Source organism: Rhinolophus sinicus, chromosome 15 (assembly GCF_057876585.1).
Source record: "Rhinolophus sinicus isolate RSI-liver-muscle chromosome 15, RSI-T2T, whole genome shotgun sequence".
NCBI classification, from domain to species: Eukaryota; Metazoa; Chordata; class Mammalia; order Chiroptera; family Rhinolophidae; genus Rhinolophus; species Rhinolophus sinicus.
This window is the reverse complement of record NC_142515.1, coordinates 15886122-15905629: the sequence shown is the minus strand read 5'-3', so window position 1 is coordinate 15905629 and position 19508 is coordinate 15886122. Positions and strand designations below refer to the sequence as shown.

At 41.7% G+C, this 19508-nt stretch overlaps 1 long non-coding RNA gene across 1 annotated transcript in view; it reads left to right on the top strand.

Annotated features, from left to right (window-relative positions):
* LOC141572789 (uncharacterized) overlaps nt 1–19508 on the top strand; it is a 57509-nt gene that overhangs the window by 16712 nt on the left and 21289 nt on the right. Inside the window, exons 2-4 of the long non-coding RNA XR_016018813.1 lie at nt 10213–10348; nt 12831–12891; nt 15313–15394. This is a non-coding gene — a long non-coding RNA (uncharacterized LOC141572789). The remainder of the gene's footprint in view (nt 1–10212; nt 10349–12830; nt 12892–15312; nt 15395–19508) is intronic.

The window sequence follows — 19508 nt, the reverse complement described above, 5'->3', positions numbered from 1 at the left end:
TTCTCACTGCTCTTATTACCCCAAGTTGCACAGGCAGTCCAGAGACAGAAGCTCTACACACGTTTGGTGTAGATCAGTATTCCATTCTCCATCCTTGATCTGCAAAATGACTGCTGCCCATGGGAGTGAGGGGGTGAGGCAAGGATATTGCAAATTATCCCGGTGCCCCTGGCTTCCGGTCTTTGTTGTGCATTGATAAGTGGTTTCAGAAGATGAGAAACATTGACAATTGAATACATTGTAATCTCTGGAGGGGGCAGATAATCAACACTCATTATGTTGCCACCAGGTACAAATTCTTGGGGTCTCTGGTTGTCTCCATGCTGCTCTTTCTGTGTACCCTCCGAACCCTGACAATGCCTCTTGTGAAGCTCCTCGGTGTGGTAATGACGAGTTTCTTTTTGCTGCTTGGAATTTACAGCAGGTGAAATTGCAGGACTTGAAGAGCATGGACTTAATATTGAGAAAAGAGTAAGATCCCCCATCCACACATTTTGATCTGTAAAACAGTCACTGGGAAGAAAATAGAGAAACTGCACTGGGAACCAGGCATATTAATTCATCAGTGTGGTATTAAAAAAGGAAAGAATAAAAAAAGAAAAAGAACCCTTCCATTTTCTCCTTTGTCGCATGGTCATCCCCATGCCCAGGGATAGGCAGCACGAGATTCAGAATTCAGGAAAATGCACCACGAACTTTCCACCATCAACTTTAATTCCCTCCTTTCTCCCCTCTGCTTCTTTCACAGAAACTCAGAACATGTCCCTTATCTACTTGGCTGGGATTTTCTTCCACCCCTCCTTGCACTGAAGCCCACACTTTAATCACATTGACTCCCTGAAGTGTCCCCTAAATTATGCCGCAGTCTCTTCCCTGGAGCTTCCTTCCCTGCTTCTCACCTGCTAATTTGCCCTCATCCTTTAGGTCCCTGCTCAGACATCACCCCCTCGGGGAAGATGTTTTCCCTGGACTGGATTGGCTGTCCTTCCTCTGAACTTCCTTCACAATGTCACAATGCAGATGATGATCTTTTTAGGAGTCCATCTCCTTCTCAAGACCAAAGGCTCCTTGAGCGCAGGCCTGGTCAATGTTGGTGCGCCATGTCCCCAGTGCCAAATCCTACAGCTGGATCATGGGAGGAGTTTGGTTCAATTTGGTGACTGAAAGATGAATTGAGATGAATGAGTACCTGTCAGTTGAGAAGAAGGCTTCCCTGGAAGCAGACACTAATGACCATGATTTAGCCATCATGCTTGGATATCTGTGTAGCGTCTTTTATACAATTCATTGAACAAGTCCATCATGTAAGGTCTTTCATGCTGGGGGTGTTCAGTGTTATCTGGCAAAGAGATGGCCCAGTGAGATCTCATTCCCCTCCCTTGGATTGTTTGGATGCTCCCTGCCTTCAACCAGCAACCATAGTGATTTTTCCAATGTAATTATATGGCTATGTCATGCCTCAGCTTAGCATCCTCCTATGGCCCCTCACTCCCAACTCATTTACGTCTCAGTGACTTATTGAAGCATCTACCTCTCTTTGTAGTTAGAACTCAGGTGGCCTTCCCAGCCCCACTTTGTGCCTCTGTCTCTCCACTCTCCCAGAAACACTTCTTCAACTCCAGTCCTACATATGAAGTGATTTCCTTTTCCAGAATGTCCTACTTTTCTTCTCTGCCTAGAGAATTCCAACTCTTTCTTTATGATCCAGAGCAAATGTCACTCTCTCTGAGAAGCCTCTGCAGGTTTCTTCAGAGAGCTCTTCAGTTGCTTTTCTGTATAGCCATAACTGTTTTTCATGTTGACCCCAATCTAACTGGAGAGCTAGAAATTTTAAAAGGGAAATCCTACACAGTGTAATAAGCACTTCTTTTTAACACTCTGTGCTTTAACCATTAGAGTACACTATTCCTTCTCTCCACATAGTCTATGATAGGTCCTCAATCAAGGCTTGTTGCAAAACAGAACAATAGGCAAACATAACAGGCTAGAGAGTGTTGTTCCATAGGGTCTATCATTCCTCCAGGAGAAGTGAGGGATGTTGCTGCACGTCAGTAAGGAGACAAGTCTCCTTCTCATCACTCAGATTTCTGCTCCCAAGGCATCTCCTCCTAGAGGCCTTCTGTGACCACTTGTCTAGAGTCGCCCATTGTTCTACTTTGTTTCTTTGTGATACACCATACCATCTGAAATCACCTTCTACATTTGATTGTTTACATGGGTGTGGCTGATGTATTTCTCCCCAGGATGTGGGTCTATGAAGGCAAGGATTTACTCTCTCTTATTTGCCACTGTGTCCCCAGCCATGGGAGCAATGTATACCAATTGGTAAATATTTCTTGGATGACCAAAACAAAAAGTCACTGAGGAACACACTTCAGGAATCACTGGGGCCGGTGGAGAAACGGCTGCCTCTTATAAGGATATTGGTGGGATTGTGGGGCTCTACACAGGACCTGGAAGTGACTGTGAGTACCCCACCTGGGCTAACTTTCTACTAAAACAGATATATCTCAAGGTGAAATCTGAGATGCTTGGAGCAGCATCCAACCATATGACTGCCGACTTCATCTGCCACCTAAAAGAGAAGATCCATCATAATAACTCCTGTAGATTTCTATAACCTGTGATTATTCCCATTTTTGTTATTTTTTTCTCCCCAAAGATATTCACCCTAAATTCCTTAAGTTGGACAATAGGAGTACGATGAGAAGGAGGAGAAAGAGGGCGGGAGGGAAGGCCAGACATTTAAAATAAATTTGGCTTCTCCTTTTTTTGACTTTAGATTTGGGATTACAGGAGAGTCATGTTGGGTGCATTTCACCAAAAACAGTATGCTAGCATAAAAAGAAAGGGAAAAAACATGTTTTTCTTACTTATCCACCAAAGCCCAGCTGAAATATCATCTGTTCCATGGCCATTTTTGACTACGCGAGCCTTTCTTTTTCTTTTTCTAGCTTGAATTCCCTACAGAATTTGTACCTCTAACTTGGGCCCTTAATTAAAGACTGTATTGAATTAGTGTCATTTTTTAAAAAATTAGTTTATTGGGATGACAATGGTTAGTAAAATTACATGGGTTTCAAGTGCACAATTCTGTAATACATCATCTATATAATCACATTGTGTGTTCACCACCCAGAGTCAGTTCTCCTTCCATCACCACATATTTGACCCCATTTACCCTCTTCTACCGCCACCCTCCCGCCTTACCCTCTGGTAACCACTAAAACTAGTGTCATTTTTTTTTTCATGTCTCTACCGTGGGCTTTTTGCTCACTATGGATTGATGCTGTGCCTTGTGGATCAATATATTTCCACTGCAATTGCACCAGGCTGGGCCCTGACCTCAGATGTGATGGTTGACTGCTGCCAGAGTGCACAGAAGCCCCTGGCCACAGTACCTATATGTATACAGAAGGTGCCAAAAATGTGTACTCATTTTAAGAAAGAAAAACTGTATTAAAATTGTAATACTCAATATATACCGATAACAAAAGACGAATACAAGTCACGTTTGACTTCTGCAATTACAAGAGATGCTCAAAGTGGTCACCATCAGCGTCCAGACACTTCTGATTATGGTGAACTCCTGCTTGAGCAACGTTGATCAAAGTGTCCACTTGTATACATTTTTTGGCAACCCTGGTATATGTGGTCTCATTTAATCTTTGCAACAATGGTCTAGGAGCAGGTATTATTTTACAGGCAAGAAACTTGAGGGTCAGAGAGGTTGAATCATCTGCCCAAAGCCACACAGCTCACGACAGGCAGAACTAAGACTACCAGGACTCAACCTGTGTCTTTTCTTCTGACTTGGAGAAAGTGCTCCTGGCGGAAGAATACTCAGAGGTAGGCTCAGTGACCGTAGATGGTGGACATGGAATCCTCCTTCTGAAACTATTTTTAGTCTCAGGTCCATAAGCTTTAGGCTGGCTTCCAAGTGATAGCAATAGATGGCCCTCCACCTCAGGGCCCATTCGGAGGTCATGAGTGGGGGAACTCTGGGTCCCCACAATTGTGCCAAAATTCACTGGCTAGGAACAGGATAAGGGTTGTTGTACTCTGCTGTGTTCTGTCTTGGAACTTAGAGCAGCTGGGGGAAGAAATGGAGAACTGGCTGGCAAGGAGTTTGAAGTTCTTGTTAATAGTAGGCCCAATATCCCTTCCCTTGAGTTTAGCATACTGGGGGAAAAATGTCCTCCTAATTTTAAAAAGAACTTTTTTATTTCTAGATATTTACATTTAAAAGTTATCTTTTGATCAGAAAGAACACCATGGTATTTTATTTTTAAGTTATTTATTTTTTTGAACACAGAATTGTAAAGAAGAAAATAAAAGTCACTTGTATAGCAAGTGGCTAGATATAACTAATGTCACCAGTGGTTATCTTTGTTAGAGAGATTATTATTTTTTAAACACTTGGGATCATGCTTTATTTATATAAAAATGTTAATCCTGATTTATTCATTAAACACATCATAAGCTTTCCTCTCATGTCCTTAAATATTCTGCATGAGCATAATTTTATTGACAGCGTCATAATTATTTTATGGATATACCATTATTTGCTACCATTTGTCTAGCATTGGACGTTTAAATTCTTTCTAGTGTTATGTTTCACTGAGTTCCTAGTAGCTCTGTTGGAGTTTTTATTGTCCTGGTGGTCGCTGGCAAGTCACCAACCTGTTAATCATCCTAAGGCCATCTTGAAAAGCCTTGGGTAGTCGTCCTAAATTCCCATCTATTTGTCATGTAACAATGCCATGTAAGTACTTTGGAAGTGACCCCAGGAGGTCATTGTGGCTGAACAATGGTCCATGAGAACTTTAAACATAGTCTTTGGCATATGTGTGCTTTCTAGGAAAGAATTGCTCTCCCCCAACTAAGTTTCCTGAATTAATGCAGTTCTCCAGGGAAGCCTCGGGGAAACAAGATCTCTTATTTAACGTGTGCCATTAGCTTAGCTCAGTTAATGCTGATTTCCACATCACCCAACAGAGCTTGGGAAATGATATTCTCTTGCTTTTGTGTGTTTTTCTGTGGAATAATGATGTTAACACCTCTAGGAAAGTTGACATCCAAGCCTGAAGTGGAGACTGTCATTATTTAAAACATCACGATTATGTAAATGTAACCAGACTTTCCTCTCTAGTAAAGTTTATTGCCATCTTTTTTAGTTCTTTCAATGCCTTATTCTTGCCACCTCCCCCATAGAGTTGGCTGGTAAAGTACTACGGTTATTTATTTATTTATTTGTTTATTTATTTATTTTTTTAATGAAATTGAAACCAGATAAAGAGGTAAGAAGATTTTCAAGGGGGCAGCTATGGGATGGGCTGGATTCAACTGAGTTGCCCATCAGCCTGGTTCTTCAGCCTTGCTGGTAGTGTGCTTCTATCCCCTCATGCTCCTTTGGTTTCCTGGGCTTGCCTTCTGGGGAGAAGCTCCTCATTCTCTGGATCTTCTCTATACCTTGCAAACCCAGATGGAACAGCATTTTGACACCTTGGAGCCAATGATGAAGCCAAAAGGTGTCCTAGCCCCTCCTTCATCTCCAAATATCAATAGTATTAATACTATTGGGGAGAAAATAACAGTAATAACATGGACAAACAGCATTTTCTTAGTCTGATGTAAAGCACCTTTAGAAAAGTCTGCCATTCCTATTGATCTGTATCATATGGTGTAAGTAAAATGAGTGTGCTTGCTGTACACATGCCGTTTCAAGGCAACTGCTTGCCAACTAGCATGCTGCCATCCGGCCCCTCCTGCAAACAAATCCTGGCTCTGCTTAGAGAACTGGCTTTTAATTGACTTTTGGATTATGGGTCCCTTTGAGACTGTGATGAAAGCTGTGGACCCACTGATGTATTCAATGTGTGTGCAAATTTAGCCCTGAAACTCAGTTCTACTGTTCTAAGCCCGGTGTCATTTCATAATATTACTTGTTTATTGGAACTTTAAGACAAAATACCATTTTAAAAAAGATATTTTCCTTAGAGACTTCCTAAAATGTGTTCTCTTCTCTTGCCCTATATGTTTTATGGCAAAACACATGATCAAAAGTCTCACGTCAGAGCAGATTCAATGAGGCAGTATCATTGCAGGTAATTCAAAACTGCCTCCTGAAACCAAATCTTCTGAAGTGAATTTTCCTGAATCTGTTATGGGCAAAATTGTTTGTGGTTGACATGAACAAATCTCCTATTGCAATGGGGTCTCATCTCAGCAGTAGAGCAGAGGGACCATTCCAGGGCCACAGTTTGTCTCATGATACATGCTACTCTGTGGGATTCCAAAGCATTTTATTATAGTGTTTCATTGCCCTAACCTTTCCAAAATGGCAAAAGAGACATTTCTTTACATTTTAGTGTTTCTCAATGCAAATGTTAGCTTGCAGTGTTTTATTCTCTTACCCTCCAAAGAAATCTGTTATTAGAACTTTGGAAACGGAGATAAATGAAACTATCCTGCTATCCCTTTGCTGCAATACCATTAATTGCTAAATTACCCCATGGTGTTGGTCTTTCTATGATATATTTTGTGCTCAAGTTAAGGTCTGGAATAGGTAAGGTTCTCTGGGTTGTGCCAATAAGATTATCACAAATCCTCTTTCTAATAGCTCTGCAAGCATTGGCACACATCAAAATATTAGATTCAGCTGCCAGACTCTCCATATGCATAAATATCTGCATGTAAAAACTAGGGTTTTATTTGCATATGGATTAAAATGCATTGTGATGTGGGTTTCCTTACAGTTTATGTTCCCTAAAGTAGAGGTATAAATGGGCTACATTTTCATTGCACTTTTATTTTTACTTATGTTTCAAAACATAAGTTTATTTTTATTTATAGTTTTTTTGATTGTAAAAATAACATGTGCTTATCATGAAAGTTGGAAAATGCAAAATAATAGTAAGAACAAAAACATCTTCCACAATCGCACCACCCAATTGCATTTTGATGTGCCTACATTACTACAAGGCTTTTTTTCCCAGAAGTTGTCAGCATACTGTATATATATGTGTGTGTGTGCATATTTATATATATATATATATATATATATATATATATATATATATACACACACACACACACACACATATATATACATATACATATATATACGTATACATACATATATACATGTATATATATACATATATATGTATATATGCACAATTATACTTTTATTTAATATGACAATACTTGCATCTTACAGTGTTTTGAGATGGTGTTTATACATCATTTTTAAGGGCTGCATAATATTCCATCACATATGTACATCATAACTTTCTAGGGGCTATTTAGAGCTTTCCTTTTATTATTTTTATTATTTTTGCTGCTGTAGATAATACTGCTTTGAAGATTTTTATGCACTAAGTGTTGGGTAACTGCCCTCAAATACTTCATCAGATGTAGTGTGACATTCAAAACGTTCTTTTTTAAGTGTCTCAATATAAATGACTGGTTTTCTTTCTAAAAAAAGTGGAACCAATGAACACTCTCACTAGCAACATATGAGAATGTTTATTACGTCCCAATTTCACCAGCTCTAATGTATACATCTTCTCAAATCTTATAGACAAAAGTTCATCTCATTGTTATGTAAACTTAAAACATCTTTGATTGCAAGTGAGATGAAACTTTTTCCGTATGATTTTTAATGAGCTGTATTTCTTTTTCTATGAACTCTCTTCTAGTCATTTCATGGGTTGTCATTTAAGATTAAAGCTGAGCTCCAGGAGAACCCCCTTGTATGAGGCTTGTCTGGAATAGAACACAACAGAACTACAAAGCCACAAGTGCTTTTCTCTGTATCAAGTGGATGCTGCCAATCCTCCATAGAGATGCATGAGCATGAAGTGGCATTTTCTTCTTGTATTTGAACAGATATAAGTTTTTCTACTTATGACTGTGAAACAAGTCTTAAATGGACCCCTACAGAAATGCCAAATGTCGGTTACCGGCACTGGGGTCTCATTTGGAATGACTGAAATAACGTTCTGTAGTTAGCCTGGGGGTTGTTCTAAGAGGCAGGCAATCGCTTGAGATAAGGTCTAGCACAGTGGAGGTGGTCCTGAGCAGTTTCCACCTGACATATGCCAGTAATGAGATGTCTGTGCCTGAGGGTTCTGTTTAATTGGTATCTTCCTCCTCCTCCTCTGTTCCCATCGAAAGGGAAATCAACTTGGGACATTTAAATGGTGACTTCTCTGAAGTCTCCTGCTCAGTGTTATCTCAGAGAAGCAAAAGCTCTATCTTGCAGGGCTTAAGTAACTGGAAATATTTGACACTTGGCATTTCCCACCTTCATGAAAAAGAATCAAAGACAGATGAAGGTGAAGAGTACTGATTTTTAATGTATCCATTGTTATCTCAGTGGAGTAGCACTCCTCCTGTGTGTGTGTGTGTGTGTGTGTGTGTGTGTTCTTGTTTGAATAAACTATTTTGCAAAAGACCCCCCCCCAAAAAAAAAGAAAGTGAAAATACTTGGTATTAAAATCTAGAAAGTTGATGTGATCATTTCATAATCTCACTGCGTTCTGACTTATTCTGAGTTAAAAAACAAATGTGCCCTCCTGGTTGTACTGGCGCTGCCAAGACTTAGCCCAGCCATTTGCTGTGTACGTGGTCTTTAGAAAACGAAGGCCTGGGAGCAGAAGTACTTTACCCAGCTGTAAAGAGAAGTTGAGCTATTGGTCTATAAATTCCTTTGCAATATATTTTTGTATACCTTTAGACTTCATGACCCATCCATCCTCAGAAGGAGACATCCTTTGACTTGTTTTTTCATCTTAGGATCTCATCTGCTTGAAATTTGTTGCCTGGTCTCTTTGTGATCTAGGACATTTCATATCTCAGATGGATAGCTGGGTTAGGGATACAATCTGTGACTGGGGAGCAGTATTCCTGTTTATGAGTCCAATAGGCCGGTACGGCTCCCAGGATTCCTTTATCAGTACCACATGCTAACTGCTGGGCTGTCCCAGATACAGTCACTGTATCTTTTTGGACCCCAACCCAGAGCTACATATCTGGAGGCCCCATAGAGCTTTCCACTGGAGTCTAGTTTAGATTGAAGCCCCACTTAAAAAGAAGCTGAGATGTCCATTTACCAGCAGGAAGTCCTGGGAACCGGAGGCCCAGAAATAGAACTCAGATCATGGGACCAGGTCAAAAACAAGAAAAAGAGTCCATGTGTACTTATAGCTAGAAGCCACCACGTGGGTGGGGGGTCTTATGGGAGAGAAGGTAGATTAAAGCAAGCAGCACAACTGATAAACAAAATACTAAAAACAAAAACAAACAAAAAAAAACCTACGACCTCCTTTTAAGCATGGGATGAATTTGGAAAACAAAATTTTCTTTCATTCATGTATTCATTCAATGCTTATTGAGTGCCCTCATCTGCCAGCCAGTAATGGTGCCAGTCTAAGACTAGAGAGGCAAGACAATGGTATGTGTTCTGTTTGGGCTCAGACCAGGAGCCACAGGTTTAAGATAGGAGCTGAATGAAAAGGATAAGCAGGAGAAGGGACACCTGGATAGTTTGATGGTCGAGAAATAACACATTCCCAGGTAGAAGGTTTGTGTAGTTTCCTATTGTGTCTGAAATTGCTGCCACAAATTACCACAAACTTTGCGGCTTAAAAGAAACACAAATTAATTTTCTCACAGTTCTGCACGTCAGAAGTCCTAAAATGGGTCAGCAGGGCTGCACTCTTTCTGGGTGCTCTAGGGAAGAATCAGTTTTCTTGCCTTCTCTGGCTTTTAGAGGCCACCTACATTCCTTAGCTCATGGCCCATCCTCCATCTTCAAAGCCAACACCATAATATCTTCCATTCTCTGTCTTTGTCCCTCTACTTTCATTGTCACATTGTTTTCTGTTTTGAAAGGACCCTTATAATTACACTGAGTCCATCTTGATAAAACAGGATACTGTCTCAAATTCCTTAATTTAATCATGGCTGCAAAGTCCCTTTTGCCATTTAGGGAACATATTCACAGGTTCTGGGGATTAGGGCAGAGTCATCTTTGGGGGCTGTCATTCTTCCTGCTATAATACAACAGCAAAGAAATGGGATATTTTGAGACATGATAGATTATCCTTTACAGTTATTTGTATTGGGGTAAGGACAGGGAGAGGCAGACAGTGACTACTCTCATACTCCATCTTTGTGTCTCCCCCCCCCCCCCCGCCCCAACAGAATACAGGTGGATGGTTATTTCCAACAATATTGCAGAAAGGAGAATTGCAAGTGAAGGGATGAAAGACGGAAAGGACATCTCATTTACAGTGCTTCCCATTGGAAATGTCTCCGGTCGATGAACATGCCCCTTCAGGTAGGTCAACGTTACTAAGTTCCAAATTAGTGATCTTATAGAAGAGGGCAGCATGCTGACTGAGGAAAGATGGGCATTTTCTCCACAGGATTGCCTTTTGGTTTTACTCTGCCAGGCCTGAGGTACAGGGGTGTGGAAGTGAGTCAAGTAGGTCTCCTGCCATCAGATCTAGGAGATCCTTTCTACCACACCACTCTCGCCACCCTCACCACAGGAACACATGTACCTGTATATACACATTCACATTTAAACATATACCAGTGGTGATTCTTTCTCTACAACTTTTTAATTAATAGACCTTTTTGAGCAGTTTTAGGTTTACAGAGAAACTGAGTGGGAAGTATGTCCCGAGAGTTCCCACATACTCCCTTATAATCCCTCCCCTATTATTAACATATGCATTTGTGTGGCATATTTGTTACAATTGATAAGCCAATATTGATGCATTGCTATTAACTAAAGTCCATAATTTATATTGGGGTTCACTCTCTGTGTTGTACATTTGATAAACTTCTGTCAAACGTAGGACATGTATCCACCATCACGGTATCACTCAGAATAGTTTTACTACTATAAAAATCCCCTGTACTCTCTACCTGTATCATTGAAAAACTTCCTTTTCTATGAATTTTAGTGAAAATTTGGGTCTTTTTGCCCTAAGCAATGCGTGGCTTCCTCAAAACCCTATAGTGTAGTGTTCTTGCTCATATATGGGATTAGCTAAGAGTAGCAGTTTGCCCTGGAACCAGAGATGGAGACCATAGGTTGGGTATGTCTGAGTCAACTCAGTGGCTTATGTCTTGATAATTTTGTGGGGCAAGGGCCATCCTGCAAACCCTGGACTGCTCAACTGTGGATTTACAGGAAAGCGAGATCAATTTGTATCTTCTCTGAGCTACCGTATTGTGGGATATTTTTGTTACAGCAGCTTATCCGATATCCAATTAATATAACCTGCTCATTTCTTGCCTGTTTGCTCTTGCTCAACACTTCCTCACCTGTCCCCACCCCAGACGTAGAATGAGAATATACATATAAGATGCACCTATTCTTATTCTCTATATTCTATTTTCTAAATAAAAGCCAGCGTGATCTTTTATCAAATCACTTCATTCTCACTGAAGACCTCATTGGACTTAGAATAAAACCCAGACTCTTTACCATGCTCTAGCCTCGTTCAACTCCACTAGTCTCTCGGGTCTTTCTTTCTCACTTATGAGGCTCCAGTTATGCTGGTCTGCTTTTGTCCTTGGAACACGCCACCGATGGCACCTTATCCTCACCCTTCCCTCTGTTAGGAATTATGGCTGACTTCTTATCACGTTTAGTTCTCAGCTATCGAAAGTCTTTTCCTATCACTGTTTTTCATGGTATCACCATTTTATTTCTTATGGTACGTTATAGAATTTGTCACCCCCTGAAAGGATCTTGTTTATTGATTGGGTTACTTGTTTTTAATCTGTCTCTCCCAGTCAGATATAGGATCCATGAAGGTTGGTATTGATCTGTTTTATTCACTTTGGGGCACTCTGGGTGTGCTGTGGTCCCCCTTTGCAGGTGCTCTATATATATTTACCAAGTGAAAACCTGTTTCTACCACTGAGCAGTGTCAGTCTTGCCTCTGTCCTCAAACAGCTTATAATCCATCTGCTGGTGGCCTGTAAACCAGGCTGCCTGCAAGACCAGAACAATTTCATGTGGCACATTCTTGGACACAGTCTGCAGAGACAAACACTAGTTCACAAACTGAGAATTAATTATACTACCAAAGCAACACAATGCATTTATGTAAATTAATTGAGTTTAACTTAATTTCCAATTAGATTGTAGTCCTCCCTCTTTTTGTTTTCTTTTGAGAATTTCCACTTCATGAGAAGGTGAAATGGAAAAATTGTTCAGATTTTCTTCAAGAAGTTTGTTAGACACCAGAGATGATTCTGCATGTACTGATGTCAGAGTAGGGAAGGCCAGAGCAGGACGATGACTTCTCTGAGCTAGTATTTAGTCTGCTTCAGTTGACGTTTTCCAAATGTCTTCTTGGTGATGCTGAAGAGGTCTTCTTGCTTTCATCAGCTAGAAAGGGGAGCCGATCAGCCAGAATGGGAAACTGCTGGCAGCTGTTTCACAGAAAACCCATCTTACATTCCTTAAGAGTGAAATGTCTTTAGAAATGTTTGCACTGTTCTTATTCCAGAGTCACTGTCAGTCTCTGGCACTTGGGGCTCAGATGCACAGGGAATCCTCTCCCTCCCCTGAATCAATGTTGCCTTTTCGTTAGACCACAGAGCTCCACAAAATGTGCAAAGAAGTTGTCTCTTGATGTGTTGACTCCTCTCCGGAAAGGAAGACTATCCCCAGCCCTCTCTCAAGCTGTCATTGTGAACAGTGCTAGAGGGATGGATTTGCCAAACGGCTGTCAGAGCTGACACTGGGCCAGCATCAGCAGGGAGCCTTTGATGATGTGGTCTTTCCTCCTGCACAGGTCCTGAGATTCTCTCCTACTGTTTGAACCAATGACACAGACCTCAAGCCCCAGGAAATAGGTAAGTTATTCCCCAGCTGATTCTTGTAGTAAATGGTGAGAATGAGCAAGATCTCTCTTTTTAGCACCTGACTAAACCCACTTACGGAAGTAGAGGGTGGGTGTATTGGGCTTGCTTCAAGGCAGTTTTACTCAGGAAGTTTGCCATGAATGACATTGGAATTTAGGTTTCTCTCTTTTGTTACTAGATAGCTCCTAAATATATACCTGTTTGTCTCACTTCCAGCCCTGTCAAAAGGGCTCTCATGATAAGGAAACATGGAATAGGAAAGTCTACTGATTAGAAACTTTGAAAAAAGTGCTCTAACTTGGGTATTTGTATTTGTGATTTATGTTAACTATTTGCAGCGGGAAACAGTAATTGAAAATAATAATGCAATAGAACTTCATAGACACTTGGCTATTTCAGACAGAAATCCACGTTGGCCCCATTATTCCAAGTGGAGGATGGCAAGCATTTGGTACACGGTGTCAATTCCTGCACCTCTGCCACAGCAGACATTGCTGAATGATCACAGCATTCTTTCTTCTTAAGCTGAAAGGCAGCAGGAGAATCCTTCAGAACACAGTGTTCTCAGCAGCTACTATAATCTATCAGAAATGTCATGCCAAATGAAACCCATTTGCCATTCCTGTTCTAAGTTAATGAGGTCTACTGTATCAGTGTGAGTGCAAGTGCCACCTGGGATGGCCTCAGCTGCAGTGCTCTCATGCTTTTCATTTTGACTCCAGAGTCACCTTTTTGGGGGACATACTTTCCTGTGCAAAGTGAATCGGCCCTCCTGTTTTACCCTCACCAATGTGTCTCTCTGGGCTCACATGAGTGTGGATTAAAGGGTAACTATGAAACCTTGTTGGGAGCCCCTCTTCCAGTGGCCTTTAAAAGTCAATTCCTAATGAGAAACAATGCTCCCACAAACTAAACAGAAACAGTCTCAGAGGTATAGGGAAAACCTGATGGTTGCTAGATGGGGAGAGGGTCAGGGGATTAGAAAGTACAAATTAGCCACAAAATTGCCACAGGGATATGAAAGATAGTTTGGGGAACATAATCAGTAATGTAAAGATTTTGTAGGGTATCAGATGGTCACTTGCCTTATTAGGGAGACCACTTCATGGACTGTACAGATGCCTGACCACTGCGCTATACACCTGAAGCTAAAGCTGAATAATAATGACTGTCAACTCAAATTTTATATATATATATATGGTCACGGGATATGGAGTACAGCATCAGGAATAGTCAATACATGTAACAGGTATATACGATATCAGAGAGGTTGTAGATTGGGGGAGGGGATTATCACTTTGTGAGGGGTGTAAATGTCTAATTATTACATTGCTTTTTACACCTGAAACTGAAAGAAAGAAAGAAAGAAAGAAAGAAAGAAAGAAAGAAAGAAGGAAGGAAGGAAGGAAGGAAGGAAGGAAGGAAGGAAGGAAGGAAGGAAGAAAGAAAGAAAGAAAGAAAGAAAGAAAGAAAGAAAGAAAGAAAGAAAGAAAGAAAGAAAGAAAGAAAGAAAGAAAGAGAGAGAGAAAGAAAGAAAGAAACAAGTCCTCCCAAAGACAAGTGCGTTGGAGGCTGGGTCTGGCCCCAGCTTCCTTAACGAATCTGTGGTACACAGATCCATTGTCTATGTTCTCATTGCAGTGTCCTATGACTGATCTTATATCAGAGAATCATACTCATTTTGCAGTAAATTACAAGGCAGGTCTGGTTTCTGAAATCAGCCGAAGGCTAATTAAGGTTTCTTTCCCTGGGCTGCAATGTCATCATAAATGACTCTCCAGAGCAGTGGACGGCTGACATTTTGTAATCCAATGCCATATTTTGTGAGTGATTAAAATCTTCTCAGTCACCTGCCGGACCAACTGCCAGTAGCCACAAAACAAAAGGATTACAGTCAATTCATATGCATTAAGAAAATGGCTTGAGGCACTATCAGTGTAGGCTCATCTGATTTCAGGAAGAAAGAGGAGGTGTGCAATTAAAGGAGAGAGGAAAAGCAGAAAAGAAATTCAAATGAGCATATTCCCCAAAGCCCCAGGCCTTTTTGGTTTGTTCATTTCCAAAAGGATTTTTTAAGTCCCTGTCAAGTTCTTCCTACTATGGCAGACCCTGAAAAGGTACAGAGGAAGGAGAAAACATGAGCAATGGCTGTCCTTGGAGTTTGCGGTCTAGTGGGGGAGAAATACCACACACTGAGGAAGCAGCCAGAGAATTACTGGATTCCTGTTAGCAGGAATTTTTAAAATATCTTTTAGGTGCCTGGCTCCGTTGGAGAAAGAAAAGAAGAGAAATGAAAAGTGATAGTTGACATTTACATGGCTCTTGCTACATGCTTGGCGTTACATGTTTTACACATATTAACTCCGTCTTCACAACAACCCTTGCATACCACTATTATCTCCATTTTTACAGAGGAGGAAACCATGCCCAAAGAAGTAAAGAAACTTGCCTGAGACCATACCATCAGCAAGTTGAGGAGCTGGGATTTGCACAGGTAGTCTGGCCCTAGAATCTGAAGTTTTAACCGTAACTCTATGTTGCCTCCCAAGGTGATGGGGTTAGTCCCTACCCTTGAGGAGTTACATTCTCCCTGGGCAGGGGTGGGGGTGGGGGTATCAGACCTGGGCATGTGGAATAGTTAACATAGAGGTAGAGGATGGAACAATGGAGACAGGAAATGGAGAGTGATGACTTCTAGAAAGGAAGTGGGGGGGGGGGTAGTCTGAACTGAGTATGGATGTGTCTATGTGTGGGGGGGGAGGCTCTGCCTAGAGAGATAGAGAAGGTTCTAGACCAAGAGAAGTGCAGGAGTAGAGCTGACTGAGAGCATGGTGGTAAGTAGTGGCTCAAGGCTTTGCAGCTGCCCAAGAAAGAGGACTCATTAAATCAAAGACTGTCTTCTCACAAGGACAGGGGTCATAGCACTGGGGCCAGAGCAAGAAGTTGGAATCTGACACTAGGCTTAAAGCTCGATTGTGCCATAGGCTCCTCAAGTAAACTTGAGTGAATTACCTAACATCTATTAGCCAGTTTCCCCAAATGTAAGGTAGGAAGAATGGTTACAGAAGACTCAGGACCATCTTGTACCTCGTAAGGGATTCATTTATTTACTATTTCTTCAAAAATATTCAGTCAGTACCAACTGTGTATAAGGTGCTGTGCTAGAGATGTTAGAACCATGAACAAAAGAAACATGAGTGCTGCCCTCCTAGAGCTTGCATTCTAACTGGAGAGGCAAAATAATAAATAAGTGGGCACAATAATTTCAGATTATGAAAAGGGTTTGAAGAAAATCCAGAATTGGGGCCCAGTGGAATTAATAATGGCTTTTATAGTGCCCACCATCCCACATGGTGTGTGTAAGAAGCAGTCAATACTGCTTTCATTTTATATGATATCAGGTAGTACCATCTTGGAATTCAATGTATGAGAGCAAGCCAGGCTGTCAGATACTCTTCACTGCCCACCCAGCAGGCATTTCTCCTTTCTTCCTTACTTACAGACCCCAATTTAATCCAAGATTCATCTTCCAGTGTAGGGAAATATCCCAGCCAATCATGGTAATCCTGCTTAACTTGCCATATGACTTGGTTCTGGCTGAGATGGAAGAGGAATTCTGGGTAAGGTTCCTCGATCTAAAAACAAAGAGACAGACAAACAAACAAACAGTACATAGAGAAAACAAGCCATGCTGTCTCCTCCTGATACTTGCATGTGACAGTTGAAAATGCAGTGGCCTTCTTGGGGCCATGACCTGGCCTAGAGGGCAAACCACCATGCTGAGTGTGGCATAGAAGAAAGCGGGAATGGATATGGGTTCCCAATGCTTGCTGGGACACTAAATTAGTCACCTCGGAACCACCCCATCACACATCTCTTCTTATGTGAAATAATGAATGTGGTACTTACTGTTCAAGCCACTCAGGGCTGGATTTTCTGTTATTGGCAGCCAGAGCATCATGACCTGTAGAAGTACAATGTGGAAACAATGAGTAATCCTGGGAGCAGGGTCCTGGTTCTTCCTAACGGTTGTTGATAAAAGGAGAGGAAGAGAGTTAGACTGTTTTATTGACATGCAGCTTTGGAAGAGCCATCCCCATATTTGGCAGAACAATTCTTTAAGTAAAGTGGGGACGTCCTTGCTGTTCCCAGGGCTTGTCAGTCTCTCCTGAGAACACTACTCCTCAGCGTGGGCTTGCATACCCTAGGGAAGCCCCATGGGCAATGTACTGAGTGTACAAGAAGCCCAGGACAGATGTCACACATCTTCAAGGAACTACCACTTCCTACCAAAATGTGGGAAGAAACTCCGGAATGCAACTTTATGAGGACTCAGACCATAGTACTTACGTTCACTGCTTTTCCTTCAGTGCCTCAGAACCGTTCCCAACACAGAATAGGGGCTCAAAAAAAATCTGTGAAATTAATAAATTAAAACAAACATGGATATGTTTTATAGAATTACAGAAGTGTGGCATAAAGTTTTAAAATACACACAGGTAAACATACTGAGAGTGTATCTTTATATTTTCTACCACTAATGACATTTGTTGAGAAATGTTTAAAAAGCTGTCACTTAGGAATATCCAACTTGGCTTTAATTCGAGCCTTACCACATATCATTGAAATCTTTTCTCAGTCCTCCTCCTTGGAACATGTTCCTATCCAGACAGCCCCAAGTTCTGCAGGTCAGCTGCAGCTCTGAAAGAGTCAGAGAGCACCCTGGCATTTGCTTCCTCATTCCTTTTCCATGAGTCACCTCAGCATCCTTCATCCAGGATAACTGGAAGGAAATAGGTCTTGAATGGCACAGTTAGTGGCCTTTGCTAGTGCTGTTTTTCTCCCCTCCCCTGGTCTCCCCTTGCTTAGAGCATCTCTCTCTATCCTGGCGGGAAGCCCATTCTCTTCCCTCACTTCCCTAGGCATCGGTGAGCTGATTCTCATGTCTCTTAATCTGCATAATATGCTGTCTATCAAAGGCATTTACATATCAAGTGGCAGCACAGGACAGAGCCAGGCAGAGCCCACAACCCGTTCCCCCAACAGGACGTGCACGCTGTATGATGCAGACACCAAGCCTCCTACTTTTTCACATCTCCTGCTGTACTTAGAATACTTCTGGGGCAGGTCCTGGTGATAGCAGCTGCCAGAATATTCTTAAATGTTTGTGAGCTTCAGTTATAAAGTGTGTATTATACTCCTTCACAAGGATATTGTAAACATCAGAAATAAAAATGGGTAAAGCAGCTCCTATAATATCTAGTATTAGTTTGCACTCAAAGGTGACTCTACTGTTATGTGGTATGTGGTAAGTGCTCAATCTCTGTTTGAGGATTTATTGAATGATATATTCTCTGATAACTGAAAACAGACTCAACTCTCTCGCCTTATCTAGACAGTAGAGCTCCTGCTGCATTTGAAACACAGAGTTTCTCAAACCCCGCTCTGAAATTGTTGTGGAGGAGAAGCCAGTGGTCTCAGGGAATGGAAATCCAGGGGAAGCTGGGCCCGCCTCCATTCGCTGAGAGTGGCCACCTGCCCCTGGATTGACAAGAGCCATAGGACTAGGAGATAACGTGAAGAGTTGCCAGAGGCTGTTGGGGCTGACAAGGCCTGCACCATGAGCTGTATTCTAGAAGGTGAGATTACCAAAAACCAGGCGCTCCAGGAGCCCTTGGAGGGTCATGCAAGGAGGCAGTCTGAGAACGACTAGCCCTCTGGATGGAATATGGCTGATTCCTTCCCTTTGATTGCTCTTTATTATTGGTCTCACTGTGACGGCACCATGGTAAGGATCAGGCAGGAGACTCATGTTCATTATGATTCTCTCTGCCCCAGACACAAACAAAACTACTAAGATGCCTACAACCAAAAAAGTCATTGACTCATTGCTCACCTCTCCAGCCTGAGTCTTGATCCAGGCCTGACCCCCAACGTATTGCCCACTGTTGAAGTTCAGTTGCCATATCAAGCCTACCTTAAGGACCAGGTGGTGAACGGACAATTGATGCTGGTTGATTCTTTAAATTATTGATGCCACCTCCTCCTTATACAGATGGGGAAACTGAGGCCCATAGTGGAGAAGGGACTTGTACAAACCACATGGCCCATTGAGGTTACATTTGGACCCAATTCTCAATCATATGCTCTTTCCAATCCGAAATGTAGTAAGAAGCCCGCTTCTGCTCGAAAAAGACAGAAAATGGCTCTGACCCTGATTTTACACAACCAACCCAAGAAAACTGGATTGCTTCAGCACTGTCTTTGTCCCGGACCCAGAGAGATCCGAGACCGTGAGAAATGGATGGATGAATTCTCCTACCTTCTTGTCCTGAGTCCTTTGAAGCTTTTTTGTAATCTATGAGGTGTGCAAACCTACACATTTGATGCTCTCCTGCAACGTGGTTTTCACAGGAACATGGGCCAGGAAGAGGTTCACCTGGGGGATGTAGCTACTACTACAAAAAATGATAACCATGTCACAGTTCACGCAGCATACTCACTACGCAAGATGCTGTTCTAAAGCCTTGGGTGTATTCTTTTCCTCCTCCCAATTTAATCGCATCAGACCAATTTATCAATGAGGAAACTCAGGTATGGAAAGTAAT